We start from the raw sequence: 7,942 nt of genomic DNA, 5'->3' as shown, positions 1-7,942 counted from the left end.
ATCCAGATAATCTCAAATCTTAAAATCCCATCCAAACACCCTAGGATTCTAGAGTATTTAAAACACAGACACGTAATTAAAGAGCATCAGAGATTATCTTTATCCATAATCCGATCCAAACGGGGCCAAAGAGAGATGGAATGCTAATCCGTTGTTTCTTTGGTTTATGCGAAAGGGAGAGGGAAATGCAGATCTAACTTTTCCACTAATTTTATTATCCCGTCGGCAGAGGTAATTTATGACTGGGAAAAGTATGGGCTGCGTGGTGTGGAAATAATATACGGTGTAAACCACATCTTAATTGTAAATATGCAAATTATTGCAAAAATCGTACTTTAGTCATTTTTTTAAACTTGGTACATCTATAGTACATTCATATATGTACTCATGTACTGAGATGCAAAATTAAACTACAAAAATCATATGAAAATAACAAATTTTAGGTGTATACGACACTACAAGACAAAATTTCTATGCTAAAAAAACGCACTAGGGGAGAGTATTCTAGAGTTCTAGAGTTGCTCATTTTTTTTTTTTGTGGTTGGATGATAAAATAATTACCGAGGCATAGAAAATAGGGACTAAAAATAGGAGCATCCCTTAAATCTCGAGTATCCTGTTTTTGGGATCATGGTTGGAGATACTCTAGATATACAAAGCGTTACTTCATTTGAGTAGTGAACATGAACGATATGATCTTGATATGTCCAAGTACATACAATACGGATGTATTTAGAAAAGGTTATGTTTTGGTATTATGAAAGGTCTACTTTCAGGTTTATTTAGGCTATGATAAATGACACTATTGAACAAATATCAAAATGGAGTAAACATATGCTAGCTGACAGGATTGAATGTGTGATAGAAGACCTTGTGCTAGCAAACACAAAGAATTTTTTTATTTTATTGTTGTTGTAGAACGCGGGCACTCACTTATGCATATAAAGACGTTACGCACAACTTACCCCTATAATAACCTACATATCTTGACATTGGTGAAGCCATCATAGCCTATAGGACCCCTGTTGTCGACAGGCAATTAATGTCGTCTAACCCCTTATGGACAAGTTACACTACAAAAAACCTAACCAGCTGAATGTACTTAGTTCACAACCTCAAAATTATTTAGCCATTGAAATAAGAGAAAATGATTCCAAAAGGCACAGATAGTCAGATGCAAATAAGTTGTCTTCATACATTGTCCTATGCATTGACCAATAATAAGTTGAAATTTGACCTATTCTCTGTACATAACGAACGAAGGACAACATGCACAATACTTGCAATATCAAAGCTGTTGGATTAGACTCATTTGCAATATCTCAATAGGGTATTGTTTTACTCATCTCTCATTTTTTTAACGGAATACTCATCCATGTTGCAGGAAGCAATCAGTTAGTCCAACTCCAATCTCCAACAGTCTTTTGTTCAAAAAGTTAGGAATGCTCTAAGATCTATACTACCAATCATGATTATTCAACATCTATATATATTGTGATGGTTACATGAAACAACACGACACAGAAGGAAAGAGGGGGAAACACACATCTTTGGTCTGATCAGCATCTACCCTTCACTCATTTCATGTTAGTTCCCGATCAAGCATGTTCCAATCACATTTCAATTGCAATGGCAGGACCAATGGGTCATAAGCACTGAGTGTCAAACCGAAGGGATGAACAAACAAACAAGCTGAAACGTCAATTAGCAGCATCCATTCTTGTTATTCTCAGGCACCATTCTTGCCCCCTCTGCATCTCACCTGCACCCCCAGTGTGGCAGTTGTTGATTGGCAGTTGATGTCAGCGCCGTACACTGTGTGATCCACAGGCAGCATGCAGGATGGCTTGCCGAGGCATTCCTGTCCATTCCGTTCCACATGTCAGTATCAATCAAGAGGCCAAAATGTGATTTGTGACTCTTAGTGTGATATAGTAGTTCAACAAACACACATCATCGTGAAGAAGCGTGTACCTTCTCAACGATCTGCTTTGCATTGGGAGTGTGGCAAGTGCCTACAGTGAAGTTGCCGCACAGTGCCATCCGGGTTGCCGAAGCTGGCAAAGACGACTTCCTGGATTGTCTTCTCAGGGGGGCACATCAAGGTGCCCCGCTTGCTGTGATCCTCTGCAATGAGCTTGATTTTGTCCCCATCCGTGTCCCACTGTCTTTATCTGTCCCGGGTTGTGCTCCGAGATCAGCAGGCATACGTCGTCTCTCGTCACGGTCTGCACGAGGATGCCATCCGGCTTGCCCATCTCCTCCTCGAAGACAACCAAGAGGTTGTCCTTGGGTTTCAAGAAAGGACGCGGGATATGGTATCTGAAGGAAGAGTGGGAGAGGAAAATGAAGTGACTTTTTGTTGTAAAGCTTGTAGGCCAAGAACAGTATACCTGCCTCAGTAAGGTTAACTCTACAGACTTACACTGCTTGAGAAGGAGTTCCAGCAAGAGTTCGGAATGAGACCCAGTATCTACCCACGCCTTCACCATTCACAAAAATCATTCCCTTGCTCATTGAGCTCATGTCAAGTACAACGGGATCATCTCCATCTGGCTCATCAAAGTATCTCTAGCATGGCAGTGTACATAGTGACACAGAGGGCCAGGGTTGCAAACAAAATTGAAATAGATGTTTGATGTTTCCAAAATCTATAGTGCTCCTATTTGTGGTTCAACTTACCTTATACCAAGTGGCTGCCCGGATCATTCTCAGCCGGTTTCCACTGAACTTTGCCCACACCTTTTTCTGAGTAGATCTCCTTGTCCTCACCTTCCAGTGCAGCCTATTTGAAACGAAGTGTAGAGGCAATCAGGTCCCACACGATGACATTCATGCTTCAAGGAAATGAGTTTTTTTTTTGGAAAGTTAAAGACAATAGCCTTACCTTATGGCCCCAGCCATTGACTTGTAAATCCAACGTCCCAGTGTTGAGACCTTGGATTAGGCACTCCTGAATGCCGCTCTTTACTTCAGCAAGTTCACCACCACTGTCCTGCAGAAGATAGTGAAACATGCAAATTTAGAGCTGATGGGCAGGGTTATTGCATTAGCTGGGCGCATGGGCCACCCTTCTATTTATGATATAAACTACATATGTCTGCCTTTCAAAAAAAAAGTTTTTGTATCTTGCGTCAATACAACCATATTTTTTTCACCTGGCTATCGACTAGGACAGTATAGTCAGTCATCGTACGTTCCAAACACATTCCACAGTTCCGACAAATTTTTACCTTCATTCCCATAGTTGACGACAGCAATACGACATGGTTCACACCTACTTTCAGATCAACGGGTTTTTCAAACATGAAATCCTTCACCTGCTTGTTTCCGCGCACATTTCCTACATAGAGAGGGATTTTGATTTGTACAATAGTTTTACTTGCATTCTTGCAACAAGCGAGTGTCTTTGGAGGAAGAAGATTGTTACAGAGTTGGTCCAAGTTACCTACGAAAGCATCATTGGCAAATCCAGTCATTGAGTGTGCACTACTTTTGACCTGAAGCACAGGCCGGATGTCACCTCTAAAGGGCAAATCGTCCGACTCCAAGCGAAAGCTGAAGATGGTAACAAATAAAAATTTAGTCAAGTGAATTTTAAGATCGAGAAAGAATAAAGAATCACATTGAGCTGAAACTGTAAGGTGTGACAGATAAGAGTGATACCTTGTGGTGTACCATAAGTAGTCACTAGCGTCCTTGGTCTGGTTATATTGCTCCAGGGGCTCCTTTGTCCTGACTTTAGTATCTTTATACTTCGGGACCGTTTCTGAGAACATCTCCCACTGGTTATTCTTGCTTGTTACGTCTGAGGTATGGTATGACCTTTCACTGTGTTGTACAAACACCTGCCATAACAAACAAAATACAAATTAGGGCCCAATGCCTATGTTCCTAATTCAGTTGTGGTTAAGTGCAAACAAACATACTCTCTTGGTATTGTAGACCACGTTCTTGCACCCTGCAAGAATGGAAACAGAACGGCTAGCCACATAGTGCTTATCCCCTCGGAAGATCACTGTTCCATCTTCCCCCGTGTTATTGTTGGAAAGGAAAGAGAGGCATAGGTTTTCTTCAGGCAACTCAAAGATTTGTGCCTGCAATATAGAAAATTAATAACAACACCAAAGAAGATATTTCTTTCAAAAAAAAACATCAAAGAAGATTGATTTGTAGGTCGGAGAACACTGTCAAATAATAATATAAGTTTCCAGGAAGCAAAATGATTGAAGAAGTTGTTCCCAACCTCATACCCATGACCCAATATCTCAGACGAATGCTTCCCCGAGAGGAATGCTTTCTGATATGACCTAATTACATTGTGCAAGTCCCTGAGATGCCCAAATTTGGGCTCCTTGTACATACCTATGAAAATTCACGCACTACATTAGGTGCTCCTTATGTCAAGAGGAGCATACATGATGAAGATAAAAAATAATACAGAAATATAATGGTCAACTGAGGCGATCTGACCATATTCATCCAAGGGAGCTTCATCATAGTATCCAGTCAGCACATAAGAAGCGCCAGTCCTTCCAAAATTTGTTCCTCCGTGATACTGTTGACAAGTTAAAGTGAAATTCCATAAATCGCCACATTTCCCCTATAAATGTTTATTAACATATTCATTGCAGGAACAAAAAGTAAATCCATACCATGTAGTAGTTAACCATTGACCCACCCTTTGCAAAAAATCGTAACACAGCATATGCAATGTCCTCAGCTGAACGCAAAGCTAATTGATCGCCGTATGCTCTGAATCTGTGTATGCCCAGGAAAATTAGACGAAGAGATTAATCCTTTGTGTATGTACCTTCTGTATTCGCAGGGGGATGAGCTCCAAATGTTTACAGAATGGAGAATTCCCTTTTGATATAAGCACTGTTTGGCATAGCGGTGGTACTTTAAAAGCACTTATTTGATCCTAATTTTGAATGCAGGTTTTAGTTAAGAGCACCTTTTATGGATATTAACAAAATAAATATACTAGAATTAGTAAATGTTGCCCAAAATAACTATATTCTATAGCGCAGTGGACCCTTAGAGGTTTAGGTTTAGTTGGTGCGCAGCCAGATTGCTTTATTGTGTTTATGGGTCCATCTGCTAACTGATGAGATGTATGCTTTACTATTCAACTCTATCTTTTTATATTCTACAATATACAGGTATGAACATGTTCGCTCAATCAAACAGGGGGTATAACCTCTGATTCGGACATAAAATACAAATTTCCTCTTCTTAAAGGGAATAGGGAGAATGGCTCAAGGTTAAGATGCTGCAAGAATCGATATATGCAGGAATGCAAGTGGGCACCCAATTGTGTTTTCTAGGTCAGCTAGTCCCCCTAAATTAACTATGTGGCGAGACATTTTACTTCATTTTATAAAAGTTTTGGGTCTAAGCAGCCTTTTGTAAAGTAAACTGTATAGTTTTCTTTTCTTGTGTGTGTTGTGTGTGTTTGTAAGGGTTCTCACCCCTTTTCTTCTTAATGCAAAGAATCGCAGATCTCCTGTGTTTTTGAGAAAAAAAAGTTTTGGGTCTACCCAATGACCCAAACACAAGTGGAACTTGCATCCCTAAATGAAAGGTAACCACACATATGAATGTGCAACATGTTTCTTGGAATGGCCATAGCTCACAAGTTCATTAGAACATTAGATTTTCTTTCTATAAACAGCGCTATATATTTCATCTCACTCAATTCTTCCAATTGTGTACCTTCCATAAGTAGTAATGTTGGCTCCTGCCATTGCTTTCAAAAGGTAATGTTGGCCCATAATATTTGTGTAATTGGTGAAAAAGATGAATGTTGAGTGTGAATTACTTGAACTTACTGTTGAGTCCAATTCTCAGTCCAAAGCATAGGCTTATTTTTGTCGTGCAGTGTCCATGTGTCTCCACAATGCCTTCCATTGCAAGTAGGGATCTAGTGAGAGCGAGAAATTAATTAAAAGATTGAGCTGAAGTAACTAGACCCTTTCAATAGAAAGTAGACGGTCACTTCTAAGAGATTAAATGCTGTTCCTGTTCTGAATAGTATTTTGTTACTATTTTCAAGATAGAATTTGCAATAAAAAACTTGTGAACCATTAAAAATGTATACAGATATTCACCACTGATCAGAAAGTTACCACTTCACCAGGAGCTGAAGACTGCTTGCACATTATCCATGGAACTCCTGTTTGTGTGCTGAGGGCCATTTGAGCTGCCCATTCGAGGTATACTTGTCACCGTCTGTTGCATGATCTTTTTTTATGTTCCCATACTCATTCTCGATCTGATGTATTTGTGCAAAGGGTAAATCACAGCGTGTATTATGTAAATATGGTGCCAATAAAGAGGATTTAACAAATAATGCGAGTAAATTGGGAAATGAAGGACCTGTGTTAAAATGACGGGTCCTCCTTGAGATGCAAATAACTCAGCATCCTTCAACTTCTGCACTATGAATCTCGTCCATTTCTCCATTTCTTTCTGCATGAAAAGTCCAAATGCCATTAGTCCAGAACTCTACATGCATATCCTTGTTAGAACCATGGATAGGGAATGCCTTGATTACCTTGTACGGATCATTGTTTGCCCGGAATATTATGTGGTCGATCTCTCTAAGCCAATAAGGCAGACCACTGGAAGAAAGTAGAGAAATGGCATAGAAGAAGCACAAAACAATCAGATCGATATGAGCATACTTGACAGAAGAGTGGTAATTAGTTGGACGCACAGACCCATGGTTCCATTCTGCCTGGATGAAGGGCCCGATGCGCACAATTGCATACATGTCATGCTCCTGGATCATCTTGAGAAACTTGACCAAGTCGAGCCTGCCTTCAAAATTGTACTGCAAGGCATGCAACAGATGAGCTACATTTACATCTATTTGTCGGTCTAATATAATATACAGCAGAAGAGAGATTCAGGACGTCATGCTCCTTAATTTTGCTGCGGTTGGTTACCAACGCGTCCATCTGAATATATGTCCTTTACCTTGCCAGGCTCAGGCTCGTGTGCATTCCAGAATATGTACGTCTCGATCGTGTTGAGGCCGCCCTCCTTGGCCCGCTCGAGCAGCTTCGGCCACACCTGCATTATAACAGTACATTTCCAGGATCAACCAACCAGCCGATCGGCAGCAGCACGCCGCGACTGCATTTCGTTCGGTTCATCGGCTAGGGAGTCGCGCGCGTGGGAGCGTACCTCAGGCGGGCTCCTGGGGTAGTGGATGGCGCCGGAGAAGAAGAGGTCCCGCTTGCCGTCGATCATGAGAGACCGCGCATCGTAGGTGACGACGCTGCCCTTCTTCGTGAGGGTCCACTCCGCCGCCGCCCATCCCGGGAGGAGGAGCGCGAGCGCGGCGGTGGCCACCAGCACGGCCGCGGCTCGGACGGTCATGTGAGCCGGAATTGCGGGAACGACAGGGGAGGGGGGGACGGGAGACGAAGGGCAGGCAGGAGAGGGGAGGCGACGCTAGCGAGGGGTCGGGGGAGGAGGTGACCGCTTTGAAGGGGACGGGCTCGCGGAACGTTGCGGTGGAGCGGACGCGCGGAAATGGAGGAGCTGCGAGTGGAGGTGGACGGCCGCGGGGCGCTGCTTGGTCGGGCATCGCGGCAAAAGCTTGCGAGCGGACGACCGATTCGCGGGACGGCGAGCGGGGTGGAAGACGTCGTTCGTGCGCTGGTTTTGCGCAGCGGTCGGGCGTGGCGTGTCTAGTAGACTCTACTTCTGGACCGCCATGGGCCATGGCCAACTTGGGCTTTATACATAGCACAAAGCTCGGCCTTCGTAAGACGGTAAGACCTGATCTTAAGGACAACCTCAACAAACAAAACCCTATTTTTCTGCCCTAGAAAGCCCGTAGGGCTCCTCCAGAGAACCACCGTCCACGTCACCCCCATTTCTGTCCTCCGTCCGATCTTCCAATCGACGGCCAAAATCGCTTTCAGCG

The 7,942-nt window shown here is 42.8% G+C and overlaps 1 pseudogene; it reads right to left on the bottom strand.

The window, feature by feature from the left end:
• Window positions 1-1,391: 1,391 nt before the first annotated feature.
• Window positions 1,392-7,626, bottom strand: LOC136546666 (beta-galactosidase 12-like; annotated as a pseudogene).
• Window positions 7,627-7,942: the final 316 nt, after the last annotated feature.

Source organism: Miscanthus floridulus, chromosome 3, assembly GCF_019320115.1.
Source record: "Miscanthus floridulus cultivar M001 chromosome 3, ASM1932011v1, whole genome shotgun sequence".
NCBI lineage: Eukaryota > Viridiplantae > Streptophyta > Magnoliopsida > Poales > Poaceae > Miscanthus > Miscanthus floridulus.
The sequence above is the reverse complement of the archived record's forward strand: the minus strand, read 5'-3'. Positions and strand labels throughout refer to the sequence as shown.